The sequence below is a fragment of the Cryptomeria japonica genome, chromosome 7, assembly GCF_030272615.1.
Source record: "Cryptomeria japonica chromosome 7, Sugi_1.0, whole genome shotgun sequence".
Classification (NCBI taxonomy): Eukaryota; Viridiplantae; Streptophyta; class Pinopsida; order Cupressales; family Cupressaceae; genus Cryptomeria; species Cryptomeria japonica.
The window spans coordinates 675,190,857-675,205,952 of NC_081411.1; positions in this window are offsets into that span (position 1 = coordinate 675,190,857).

Here is a 15,096-nt window from a genome sequence, read left to right on the forward strand (position 1 = left end):
ATGCTCCTGCATCAGTTAAACACCCAAAATGAGTGAGAGGGGGGGTGAATCAATCTGAAACTTCAAAAAAAATTATTAATCCTTATTTATTAATAACACTTTAACAATCAGCACATAAACATCAAGCATCAACAAATGAACACATGAACACTAAATTTGCGTGGAAAACCCAAACAAGGAAAGTCCACGATGAAAATCTAAATCATAATATAAATTATAACAATGTTTACAACATTTTAGGCATGCCACCAAAGAGCACCAACACCTGAAGGACTTGCAAAACTAAGGCACACAACCTTAGGAAAGATACAAAGAGAACTCAAACAACTGAAGAATGCTTCTTCAGGACAAGATATAAAATGTTGTTGGACTCACTATCAATCAACAATGAATGAAATAGATGAATTGAAATTGAGAAGGATTCTCCTAATCATGAAATTGTCCTTGAATAATTGAATCAAGCAACCAACATCATGGCAAACATCTCTAGTATTCCCCACTATCACAACACATTGTTTTGTAGAATATATTACTTTCAAAGCTCTTCTCAAAATGACTTTAACATCACCACAAACTCAAATCTACTTGCAAATCATTCACATACACTTCTCACACAATTAACTTCTCATCCACACATAATTCATCTATCTACACATCTTAAATATGAGATAAAACATTGAAAACCTAATTGAGGGTCAACCAAAATAGAATAAGCAACATTATACAAAATAAGGCACCCGGACCTAAAATAATTAGATCAGTCCACTCCATGAGAAAGAGAGACCCAAAACATATCACATTACATCATTCCATGAATAATCCAATAATTTTCAACCACTAACACATATTCCAAAGGGCATTACAAAGTATAACATGTAGATACAATCAACCAGTCGACCATATAACCACTTTCAATGCAAAATACTCCATGTAGATCTCTACACGCCAAGGTGAGACCCAAATTAGAATCTCAAAACATCTTTGAACACATATCCAAACCAAAATAATATGATCCATTAAACCATAATGCAATTAACAACATGTCCGAAGGGTGCCAAAAATATTCCAAACCATCCTGAATACATGATGACACAACCAACACCAAAAGCATATTTGGACCAACATTCATCCAAATAATCAAGTTTGACATCAATGACAACCATACAATCTCATGCTATCAACAAACTCTGACAATCTCTCCCTTTGTCATTGATGGAAACACCAAAACAATGGCAATACCAAAATAGCAACACCAATAATAAATTGATGATCTCATAGCAACTCTCTCTCCCCAAATCTTACAACAACTCTCTCTCCCAATCTCATAACAACTCTCTCTCCCAGTTTGACAATAATGACAAAGGATGTTGAAAAAACCATACTAACCAATTTACACCATTTCCCCCCCTGAGAGTAGCAACAACATCGATCCAAGAAATAAGAATAAGAACCAAGTCTCCCCCTAGAAAGATGTACCACTGAAAAAGTAACCCCTAACTTTTTCCTAAGATACTAGAAAGTATCCTTCACCAAAGCCTTAGTTAAAATGTCTATTATATGTTATGATGTAGAAATGTATTCTACTTTGACTTATTTCTTTGTAATCTTATCTCTTAGGAAATGATAACAGATTGAAATATGTTTAGTTTTTGAATGCATAACCAGATTCTTTGAAATTTTTATAGCACTAGTATTATCACGCATAATAAAATAGCTTCATCAGACACTACTCTGATAATCTTAAGAGCGTCATCCACAAAACTTGAGTGTACAACAAGATGTTGTGATAATATATTCATCTTCTGCAGCGGATACTGATACTAATTCTTGTTTCTTACTAATCCATGAAACCAATCTATCTCCCAAAAAGAATGCACCACCACTGGTACTTTTCCTATCATCAACACTTATGGCCCAATCAACATCTGTATATGCCTTCAACATGAAATCTCCATCTTTCTTGTATCATAAGCCAAAATCCTGAGTACCTTTCAAATATTTAAAAATCCTCTTCACTACTTGATCATGAGTTTTCTTCGGACTAGTTTAAAATCTTGCAACCAAACATACAACTTGCATAATATCTAGCCTAGAAGTGGTAAGATATAACAATCCTCCTAGTGCACTCACCGGTTAGGAGGAACCTCAAAGAGATCAATCTGGATCGGACTGCAAGAGTAAACACAATGGAAATAAGAAACTATGATGGAGGAAATACAAAATTGAATAAATTAGATCATTAGAATTGATTACAGGTAACCGATAACATTTGGGTTACAAGATCCAACTCACTAGCTTGCTACAAACATGTTAAATTACAGAACAGGTAACTCCGGACCTCCAAACCTAAGATCTATCTACTATATTCTATCTGATTTCCTTCTTACTAACTTCTAGTGCTCAATTATAATTATTTATATGATCCAAGGGGATCCAGTCGGCCCAAAATGAATCAAATGACGAAGAACAAGATCAACAGTATAAAACTAATAGGTCGGTCTCCGCCAAAGAGATTCCTCTGAAAAATCCAAAGGATGAAGTGTGGATCAAAGGGAAGGTTGGCCACACACCAAGGAACATCAGAATCAATGTATAGGGCTCCACAAACTATGAAAGGGATCTGGTAGATTCACCAATGCAACTAGGTCCAAATGGTTCTGGTGCCAGAAAATTGTCTCAGAATCTAGAATCGATAACTTGACAAAAAATGATCCAAATGCTCTGTGGTTTAGGAGCAAGGAATATGATCATGTCCTCAAAAAAAATCCAACTCCACAAGATCCGGTGAGCCAATGTAAGAAAATGCAGAATGAAATGTTGAAACTGTAAAACAGAAAACAAACAGAAAAGAAATATTTTTGTGGGTTGATCCAAGATTGCCAAGAACCGGGGATTCTCCTGCATTAGAAATCTGGAGTTGTTGAAAAATGTGAGTCTCTCACTTTGCCAGGGTCAGAGGAAAACCAAGGTGCTCTACCTCTACCTAAGAAATCCAAGATGAATCTTCAACTGGTTTGTCCTTCTATTTTACAAGATACTCCTTATACAGACTGCTCTAGGTGCTACACCCAATCCTACTGTCCAAAATGACTTTAATCTGATTTGGCTCCTTTTGGGGAAACTATTTCTCCCAGATTGAAATAATGTCTTTACTGAATTCCGGTTCATGATACTGGTGTAGATCTGCAATGTTAAATGTAGGTTAAATACTCAAACTATCTGGTAACTCCACTTCATATGCATTTCTGGAACTAAACTTCCTCAAGATCTTATAAGGTCCAAACTTCCTCATCTACAACTTGTTATAGGTTCCACCTGGAAATATTTCTTTTCTCAGATACACCATCACTTCAGCGCCAACTTCAAATTCCTTATGTCTTCTCTTCTCATCTGATTTCTCCTTATACTTTTTGTTCATGTCCTCCAAACTCTTCTTAACCTGAATATGCAAGGCCTTCATGTGATCTATGAATTATTTTGCCTCTGCACTCTGCTTGTCTTCATTAATGGCATCTCTTAATTTTGATATGCCTCTAGGGTGTTCTTCGATAACAATCTCAAAAGGTGTTCTTTCGATACTCCTGTTCATTGAATTATTGTAGGAAAACTCTACTTGTGCAAGAATCAAATCCCAACTTCTGGTTTTCTCTCCAACCAAGCATCTCAACAAATTTCCCAAGCTCTTATTTACTACCTCTATCTATCCATTAGTTTGTGGGTGAAAATTAAAACTGAACTTCAAATCTGTCTTCATCTTCTTCCAAAGTGTTCTCCAAAAATAACCAACAAACTTAGTATCTCTATCTGAAACTATGCTCTTAGGTAATCCATGCAACCTTACCACAAATATAGAATCGTTCCCTCTCTGTGTCTTAGGCAATCCAAGTATGAAATTGTGAGGCCTCACCTCGACTCAGCCTGACATTCAGTGGATTTTATACTTAGACTATTATGGATACTTTATTTTGATGCATTTTGAGACTTAGAACTTATATGATTTCAGGATTTGGATAACATTGCTATGATTTGATGATTTACTTACATGCTTTATGAGATAGAACACTACATGATTGTTAGATAGGATGATATTGCAATGATAGATGTCGTTATTGAAATTGCAGGACTTTACTATGAATATAGAACTATGATGTATGGTTAGTTTATGTGAATTGGGATGAGATTGCTTATGTGAAATTGCTTGGTAAAAGTTGTATTTGATCTGTGCAGATGAAAATTGTATGCAAGTAATGATGTGCATTGTTATATTATTGAATTATTTTATATATGGATATTTGGAAGTACTAATGTGTAAATTAAGATGCGCAGGAAATTTACCATGTGACCATGGAAAATTACGGAGAACCAAACCTAGACTTATGTACATTTGTAAGCCAGGGGTTGTCTATTTGGAGAGACAACACCCCGTTTGTGTTGTATTTTATTCGTATCAGTATATGCTGCATGAGTGTTAAGTGTTAATTAAATTTAATGTGTAAAAACCACGAGAGACAATTTCATGTTTTATTTTTGTAAAAGTGTTTTATTGGTGTCACTTGACACATGTGTGGATTTAAATTTAAATGTTTTATTTTGTCTCTTGGTGGGAAAGTGTTTAATTATAGTTATTCTTAAATAAAATAATGTGTTGTCATAAATACTTTGAGAATATAATAATTGGGGTGGTCAACATATGTTTGACCCGAAAATAAACTTCAGAGGGGTTTAAAATGGGTTAAATGAACACCTAGGGGTAGTTTAATAGGGTTTCCTAAAGCCCATAAGGTATACCTAGGGGTTAGGGGTAATTTTAGGCAAGTTTCTGCTTTTTAATGATCTTTTTGACACTTTAAAAATTGGTTTTTTTTGGGTTGAGCGAAAATTGAAAATTAGAAGTTTAAATCTAATTAAGATTTTTCCTTTTGGAATGAGAGTCTTTTTGCATTTTGCTTTTCTTTCTTTTTTTGGTTTTTTTTTAGAAACTTGTGAGAACTGGGAGAATGAGCTTCTTAAGGAAGATCTTGAGATTTTGAGGGTAATCACCCACTCTCCATTTTTGGAGACGAGAAAAATTTTGAAAAGAAAATAATAGCATGGAATAGAAAAATTGACTAAGGGAAAAGGAAAAAGATTCATGGATTGGGCAGCTCTTCCTCAAATATCATAATACCTTTGGGCAGATTAAGGTTGGTTTCAGTTATTCATTATAATGTCTTCTTCTTGCTTATGTCTGGAAGTATGTTGGTGTAAGAAATCTGTGTTCTTGAATGTTTTTTTTTGAAATTCATTTGGTATTTTTGCATTATGATTTGTTTGTGTTTTGGGAGTTTTCTCAAGACCTCTTACTCTTGGGAGAGAAGAGGATCTTGTGGGTGGTAGCAGTGACAACCTTCGAGTGAGAGACTCTCTTTTGAGAGCGATCACAAGGGATCTTTGTGTGACCCTTGCTGCATGGCTTGTTTGTGCAATGGGGGTCATAAGGAGGGATATAAGGCTAGAATGCCTTTGGGGGGCATAAGGAATGAGGGGTTGAGATTCTTGATATAATTATTGTGCCATGAGGTGGCTTCTTGTTTATTTCATACTTGCAGTTCTCCTCAGGGTATTGGTCCACTACCACCCTTTGAAAAAGTTCATCACCAAAGTGTGGTGCTGTGAAGCCAAGTTGGGAGTGTGTCTGGAAAATCTGTATGCATTTGCCTTCTATGTGTTTGCCTGTTTGTTACCCGTCTAGGAATTGGTTCTCTGAGCTCGGGGGTGGCTACCAGTTAGCCTAGGCTGGGAGGTGAGCACTCTGTGGTCATATTTGTGTTTTCTATTATGCAGGAAAGTCAGGAGAAGAGAATAGGTACCATGAAAAGATACAGAAGATTATTGTTGAAGATACTTAAATCCATTTGTAAATATTTGTATAAAGTTGTTACAGAAGTATGCCCTCATTCTTAGAAATGAGAGGCAAGTTGTAATTCTTGAAATTAGACTTGGGGTTTATTGTTGTAGCTAAACAAAGAAACATCCTGTAAAATTTGCAGAATATCTTAGAGTTGTAAAAAGAAAAGCTTGTTTTATTTCTACTTCTGTCTTTGTTTTCAGAAAAAGAAAAGCCTCCTTGAGTTGCATGCAAAAGCTTCTTTGTATTATGAAATAAATTAGTTTTCAATTAAATTTTATCTATATTCTACTTGTTGAAAAATATGAGTTTATTTTTGCTGAAAGATCCTAAGTATTTAAAAAAAAAGATGTTTTAAGTAATTATTTTATTAGTTGAAAAATCAATGAATCTATTTATTATAGAGAAGTATATCGTATTTCCTAAAATGTATTTCTATATTGTATTTCCAATTAGTGTTGATTAAAAAGCTTAACAATAGATTTTGCTACATTCTTTTATCAGCAATTAGAAACAAATAAACAAAAAAAAAAGCCTAAGTCTATATATATATGTATGTATTTTTGAATTAACATAATGCTTTTCCTTTGTTATTATGATTAAAATTTTTGCATGTAAATCTTATTAAGAAAAAAGAAATATATGTATTGTTATATTTTCACCCCTATAACTTCATGATTATAAATTTATATAAATATAAATATATAAATATATATATATATATATAATATATTTTAAAAATAAATAAATCAAAAAAAAAAGGGGAAATTTGGGTTCCACGCGGACCCCACTGTGTGAACACACAGTGCGGGCCGCTTCGGCTCCCACACAGTGGACGGCCGCTGCCGCCACTGTGTGGACACACAGTGGTGTGAGCCACTAGTGGCGCCCACTGTGTGGACACACAGTGGTGTCGTCCGCCACTGTGCATTCACACAGTGGCGCCCTCGGCCCATTTCCGCCACCTTCTTCGAACCTGCAACAAACATGGCCGCCACCTTGGGGTTCGGCCCTGTTAAAAAGAATACTCAGTGATTAACAAAAAAAAAGGGGGATTAAACCCTAGCCCGGGTAGGGCTAGGGTAAATGAAATAAAATAATGTGTTAGTTTCAGAATTATTAATATTTACATAAAAAAAAGATATAAATCCCTAATTAGGGTTGGGGAGCAAATTAACTATTATCTTGGGGAGATAATTTTAAATGGATTAAACTATGATGTAAAAATATATATATATATATATATTCTGATTATAAATTGAAGTATATAATAAAGTTTTAAATATTTAAATGTATTTCATAGAGTTTTAAATATTTAAATACCACCGCATGATTACTCATAGGAAGTAAGAAGGAAAGTGAAACATATAAAATTATAAGAAGAAAGCCTAGCCTTTATAATTTTAAATGTATTTAATGTAATAAATACTTAATTTTGTCCCGGTTAATTTAATTAGAGTATTAAAATTTTAAAATGGATGTTTAGTCTATATGTCTTACTGGGGATTGAATTAAACTCCCTCTCCTATTCTTTAACGTGATTGAATTAATAAAATTTAATGGCTAGGTATCTCGTAAAGATAAAATTAGACGAGTTAGATTTCCGCAAATATAATCAAACAAATTATCGATGCTTGGTTCGTTTCAGAATTAGCTCGAATATGATTATGGAAATTCCAATAACGCTCGTCGTGTGAGTGAACTTGTTAATTAATTAGTATGTTTTAAAAAAAAAAATCGTTCCGTTTTTGCCCTAAATTTTGGGCATGATAGAAATTCATACTTATATCCTCCCAAGGCCTTTCCGATACTATCAAAGGATTATAAAATCCTACATTATGACTACTTCCTTTTGAAACTCGACAAACTCTACAACTCTACATAAATTTCATAACATCCTTATGAATTTGAGGCCAAAAGTAATGCTCGCTCACCAATGACATTGTCTTGTCAACACCAAAGTGTCCAGCTAATCCTCCACTATGTTTCTCATTTATCACATTCTCCCTCATAGAACTCTTAGGTATACGCAATTGAACTCATTTGAATAACAATCCATTATGAATCAAGTAATCCAACCACTTGCATCTTTCTACAATAACCAATTCTCTATATTCTTTCCAAGGTTCTTCAAAATCTTGGTCATCATCATAAAAGGTCTTCAACTCCTCAAATCCTAATACTGTCACTCTCGTCTCTGTCACCAAATTCCTCCTTCTACTCAATGCATCAGTAACTTTGTTATATTTCCCACTTATATGCTTCAACACAAAGGTGTAACTCTACAAAAACTCTACCCATCTCATATGTCTCTGATTCAACTTACTCTGACTGTTCAAATACTGCAAGGCTTGATGATTGGTAAATAACACAAACTCCTTAGGCAATAGGTAATGTCTCCATTTCTTCAAGGATTGAACTATGGCATGAAATTCCTAATCATACAGTGAATATCTCCTCTTGGCATCATTCAACTTCTCACTGAAATAAACTACTACTCTCCCTTCCTGACTCAATACGACTCCAATTGCAATTCCACTTACATCATAGTCTACTTGAAACACTTTATTGAAATCCAATAAAGATAGCACGGGCTTCTCAGTCACTTTTTGCTTCAACAATTCAAAACTTTTGTCTGCTCTGGTTTTCCACTTAAATTCCTTCCTATCTCCCCTCATTGTCTCAGTGATAGGGTTACAAACTGAACTGAAATTTCTGATGAAATTCTGGTAGAAGCTAGTCAATCCATGAAATGATCTTACCTCTCCAATGCTCTTTAGTGTAGGCCATGCGACAGAACCCCCAGTCTCTGAGAAATATTGCATCAACCAAAAATATTTCCTTTCAGTTTTTGTTCTTGTTTAGTTCATGCTACAGTTTTTTGTGTTCTTACCGGTTGGTACTGGTAGTTGCTTGCTTTTCATCACAGATCTTATTTTGAATTTCTAGGTTGGTTCAATTCTTAATTCTAGTTTGGTTCAGTGCTTAATTCTAGATTTTCAGTTTATTTGGGTTCTTTTCCGGTCAACTATCACTTTTGGTTGACTATTTCTGGGTTCCAGGACAGTTCTTGTGCTTATCGATTGGTTTTACTTCATTACTGGAGTTGTTCTTGGCATGTAGATCTATTTTTGGTCTTATCTGATGTTTTTTAGCATGTGGTTGACCTTCCTATTGAACCATGCTTCTTGGTTGTTATTTTTCAGAAAGATTTCTTTAATTATTAGGGTTGACCTAGTTACATGTTTCATTTTCCTCCATTGGTAAATGTAATCTTATGAGGCTGACCTGGATATGTTCCAGTGGATATAAATATATTATTATGTAATCATTTGTAGGGGAAGAGGAACTAGAATTGAGAATAAGTGTTGAGATTCGCATTTTGTAATCCGGTTGATTCTTAGAGTCCCGGTTGGATTGTATCTGGCTTGAAGCATGCATGTAACTAGTTAACTACTAGATGTGTTGAGATGATTATATGATAATAACCAGTTGGTTTCTAGAAGTTCTAAGGAAATAATATGATTTGTTTCTTTAATCTTTCTATGTTTTCTTGTTGCTTTCATTGTGTTAGCCTTCCTGCATAAGTCGGCCAATTCTCTTTTGAGGGTTTCACTGGTTATGGCTACATCAAGTGGTATTAGATTTTGTTATGAACTGGTTAGTGGAAGAGTTGTTTGTGAACCTTGAAGCATTATTTTGGGTGGATAGATCATTGATTGGAGGCAGGTTGCACATGTTTTCAATAGATCGCCAAGGGGAGGCAATTAAAATAGGTAGGCAGATCATCGAGTTGAAGTAGTTCACTAAGGTGGAAGAGAAGATGTCGCCTAGAAGGAAAGATCCCTAGAGGATAGAGAAGATGATGGAGGACTTCAAGAATGAAGTGAGGAACGAAATCCAAAATGCTTTGGCTAGTTTGTGGAGAAACCCCGAATTCGAGGATGAATATGAAGAAGTTAGTGAAGAGATTGAAGAAGAGGTTGAAGGACTAGAACATGGAAGAGAGGAAATATTTCTAAGAGAAGTGGTGCAAGCGATTAAATTTCATAAAGAAGTTTCAAACTTTTCTGAAACACTGAACCCAAAGGATCTGATCGATTATATCAGAGAGTTGGAGGATTACTTCAAGTTTAAGGTTGTCAAGGACCCACAAAGAGTTCCATTGGCATAGACTAAGTTGAAATGGCATGTTGCCTTATGGTGGAAATAATTGCAAAAAAATAGAGTGGAGAATGATGAATTTAAGATCACCTGGTGGAGACAGATGGTTGCAAGATTGAAGGCCAAGTTCATACTGGGAGACTATGAGTTGGAATTGTTCAAGAAGTTGTAGAACTTGAAATAGAGAAACATGAGTGTGAAAGAGTACACTAAGGAGTTCTACAAGGTGAAGATTAGATTTGAACTAGAGAGATGGATAGAGAAAAGGTGGCGAGGTACAAAAATGGGCTTGCATTTAACATTGAGGATGAGATGAGCATGTTGAGGGTTTCCATAGTTGAGGAAGCTTACCAAAATGCTTTGAAGGGTGAGGAGAAGATGGGAAGAAGAAAATTGAATAGAGGGAAAGAGATATTCAAGGTACAGATGAGTACAGAGAAGCAGAGTGTTGAAGAAGAATCAAAACCTAAGTGGAGTAAAGAATCGAAACAAAAATACAGAGGAAAGGCACTAGCAGTACCGGTAGAGAATTTCCTGGCAAGTGTTTCAAGTATGGAGAAACTGGACATAGATTTTATGAATGTAAGCATGGAATGGCAAGGAGTTGTGTGGAAAATGAGGAACCAAAAAGTGAAGGTACTGGAGCTGACTGTGCACCGAATAAAGGAGAATCCCTTATATTCAGAAGAAAGGATACCGTATCTACTCAGAGGAAGAGTCTTTTCTGGATTGTGTGCAAATGAGGTGGTAAGTTTTGCAAGGTTATTGTGGATACTGGGAGTACAGACAATTTGGTATCTGAGGAGATGGTTGTGAAGCTTGGATTGAAGAGGCTAGAGAATCCTTGTCTTTATGAGGTAAGTTGGTTGCAAGATGATCAAAAGATAAAATTAAAGGAACAATGTTTGGTGAATTTCAATATTGGGCCTTTTAGGGATGAGGTTTTGTGTGATATTGTATCTATGAGTGATTTTCATGTCTTGTTGGGAAGACCTTGGCAATTTGATAGAGGAGCTATTTATGACTGCAGAAGAAACCTAGTCACTATTGAGAAGGATGGGTAGAAGTTCACATTGATTTCTTTGAAGAAGAAAGAGAAGGAGGTGAATAATCTAAACCTTAAGAAGAGTTGTAGTACTCAGGAATAGGTTGCAGAGGTTATACTAGAAGGTTTACAGAAAGATCTGATAGAACCAGTTGCAGAGGTTATACCGAAGGGTGACATGAGTTTGCAGAATGATCTGACAGATGATTCTGATAGACAGATGGAACTGGATGACATAAAGCTTGTGGAAACAAACTGGATGAAGTCTTGTGGAAGAAATAAATCAGATTTGTAGAAGAAAGAGAGAATTAAATAGAGACAATGTGTAGATCTGAAGAAAGGGAAGAGAAACAAAGAGAGTGAGGGGTTAAAGAAGCTGGTTGAGGTACCAAAGGAGCTAAAGTAGAGGTTGGCAGATAAAGAAGATGTTTGGATCAAAAATGAGCATGGGGTCTTTATCCTGAATCCTTTTATATGTTTATGAGTTGCATCTCATGGAACATCTTTTCCTACCTGGGGTGTCTGATGTAGGAGCATCCTCGGTTCACTAAGCAATCTTGCATCAACCCAAAATATTTCCTTTCAGTTTTATTCTTGTTTAGTTCATTATCTAGTTTTTTGTGTTCTTACCGGTTGGTACCGATAGTTGCTTGACTTTCGTGGAAGATCTTATTTTTGGTTTCTTGGATGGTTCATGTGCTTAGTTCCATATTTTTAGTTCATTTGGGTTTTTTTTTGGTCAGTTGTCGCTTCTGGTTGACTATTTATAGGTTCCAGACAGTTCTTGTGCTTACCAGTTGGTTTTCCTTCATTATTGGAGTTGTTTTTGGTGTTTGGATCTATTTTGGGTCTTGTTCAATGTTATTTGGTGTGTGGTTGACCTTCTTGCTGAACTACAATTCTTGGTTGTTATTTTCTAGAAATGTTTCTTTAATTCTTAGGGTCGACCTAGTTGCACGTTTCATTTTTTTGCATTGGTAAATGTAATATTAGGAGGCCAACCTAGATATGTTTTGGTGGGTATAAATATGTTATTATGTAATTATTTGTAAGGGAAGAGGAAATAGAATTCAGAATAAGGATTGAGATTCACATTTTGTGATCAGGTTGATTCTTAGAGTCTCGGATGGATTGTATCTAGCTTAAAGCCTGCATGTAACCGGTTAACTATTGGATGTGCTGAGATGATTATATGGTGATAACCAGTTGGCTGTCAGAAGTTCTAAGGAAATAATATGATTTGTTTCTTTAATCTTGCTATGTTTTCTTGTTGCTTTCATTGTGTTACTCTTGTTGCATAAGTCAGTCAATTGTCTTTTGAGGGTTTCACCGGTTATGGCTAGATCAGTAGGCCATTCAACAATTGCTTTTACTTTCTCAGGGTTCATCTTCAATCCATCCATAGATATCACAAATCCCAAATATAATAACTCTTCCTTTATGAAAGTACACTTCTTGAGGTTTATTAACAACATTTCTTCTCTCAACCTCTGCAAAACTTGTCTTAAATGCAACAAATGCTCCTCTTTTGCCTTACTGAAGATCGGAATGTCATCCAAATATACAATAACAAACTTACCCAATAATTTCTTCCATACCTCATTCATCAACCTCATGAAAGTACTAGGTGCATTAGTCAACCCAAAAGGCATCACCAACCATTCATACAATCCTTCATTTATCTTGAACATTGTCTTCCACTCATCTCCTTCTCTAATTCTAATCCGATGATATCTACTCTTCAAGTCTATCTTTGTGTAGTATTTGGCTCCACTCAAATAGTCCATTATGTCATCCATCCTAGGTAAATGAAATTGGTACTTCACTGTGATCTTGTTTATTTCTCTAGAATCGGTACACATCCTCCATTCTCCATTCTTCTTAGGTACTAATACTGTTGGTACTGCACAGGGACAAATTTTCTCTGATCAAACCTTTCTTCAGCAATTCTTGTGCTTTTCTATTCAACTCTTCATTCTCTGATGGTGTCAACCAGTGTGCATCTTTGATAGGAAAACTAGCTCCAAGAATCAAGTCCATGCAATGATTGATACTTCTCATAGGTGGCAATCCATCAGGGACATTATCTGAAATGATATCTTCATACTCTTTCAGTAACTATTTTATCCCTTCTGGTGGTTCTTCATGCTCTAGGTTCTCAGTCTTCTTTGGTACTAAGGTAAAACACACATCCTCATACCTCATTCCATCCAATAATTTCCTTCCTTTCCATCCACTAAATAGATGCTAGCATTTGTACATACTTCACGCTTTAGGGGTTCCTCCAAGGGTAACAAGGTTGTTTTCATCCCATTTGCTACAATAGTGTATGTGTTCTTTCTCCCATCATGTATTGCTTGTCTATTGAACTGCCAAGGTCTACCCAACAAAAGGTGACAAATATCCATAGGCATAATATCACACAAGACTTCATCATGATAATTTCCAATTTTCATTTTCACCAAACATTGCTCACTTACTAATAACTTATGATCATCCTGAATCCATTCTATCTGATAAGGCTTAAGATGTTTCAATCTTTCCAACTTCACTTATTCACCATTTCCTTTGAAACAAGATAATCCGAACTACCACTATCAATAACAATTTTACAGCACTTATCGAATACCTTATATTTAGTCTTGAACAAATTTTGCCTTTGCAAGGGCTCCTCATCTTCTCTAGTTTGACACAAAGCTCTCCTCATCATCAAGAGTTCTCCATCTTCCAATTTGTTAGCTGATCCGATGGGTCTTTCTTGGACCAATGTTTTTCTCCTAGTGTTCTCTATCTTCTTATATTCAAAAGAACAATGTCCTTCTCCCCCACATTTATAGAAAGTTCCTCTAAACACTCTCTTGTCTTGTCTTTTTTCATCCTTTCCAAAAATTTCATTCTGGCAACCATCATGTTCTCTCCTCTAGTAGAAATTTATGTCATCCTTCCAGTATGAATTACCTTCTTTGCTTACTTCCTTGCCCTTGTTTAGATCCATTCAGGTTCCTCTTCCTCTAGTGTATCCTCTTCCTCCTTGAAATCTTCCTCTAGAAAACCTTCCACCTCTACCTCACTATCTCTGCTCATGTCTTTTGTTTAACTTCTCTTCTTCTTTCAAGGTATACCGGTACGCTTCTTCAACACTCTGCAACTTGATCAAACTGAGTTCATCCTTTATAGACATTTGTAGTACATTCAAATATCTTACAACTTGTTCAACCTCATTAGCGACATGTCTGGATCTGATATTCAACTTGTAGAATGCTTCGATGTACTCCTTCACACTAGATTCCTTCTACTTCAAGTTTTGCAACTTCCGGAAAAAATTTACTTGATAATCAGTCGGCACAAACTTCAATTTTAACTTAGCAACCATCCACTCCCATGATCTTATCTTCTTGTTACCTCTTCTCTATCTATCAACCTACAAATTTTCCCACCAAAGAGATGCATGAGCTTTCAAACGAGTATAGGCATACTTCACCTTTCTATCCTCTACAGTGATCTCAAAATTAAAATACTTCTCCATCAGCTAGATCCAGTCCATTAATTCATCTGAATCCAACTTTCCATCATACTTCAGTGGGGTAAAATGTGGTTGAGTGTTAGCCCTACTCAAAACCCTCAAGAATATTTCTTCATCTAGATCGATCACTGGTGGATTTTCTACTTATTTTGTCAGGGCCTCTTCTTCCTCATCTTCATTCACATCTTCAATATGTCGGCCTCTTCTCTGGGATGTCTCAGCGGCTTCCAACTGGGATGCAATTCCTTGCAACATTTTCATCACAACTGGGTCTCCATTCCCACGTGCTCCACCATTCCTATTTCCTCTTCGTGCCATCTTCATGTCAGTTCTCCATAGCTGCAGGTTGGATTCACAGTCTGCCACCCTAAAATAAAATTCTCAGGACAACACAATCTCTAGATTGAAATCTCATTCTGATACCACTTGGTATAGTCACCAGTTGGGAGGGACCTCAAAGAGATCAATTTGGACTGA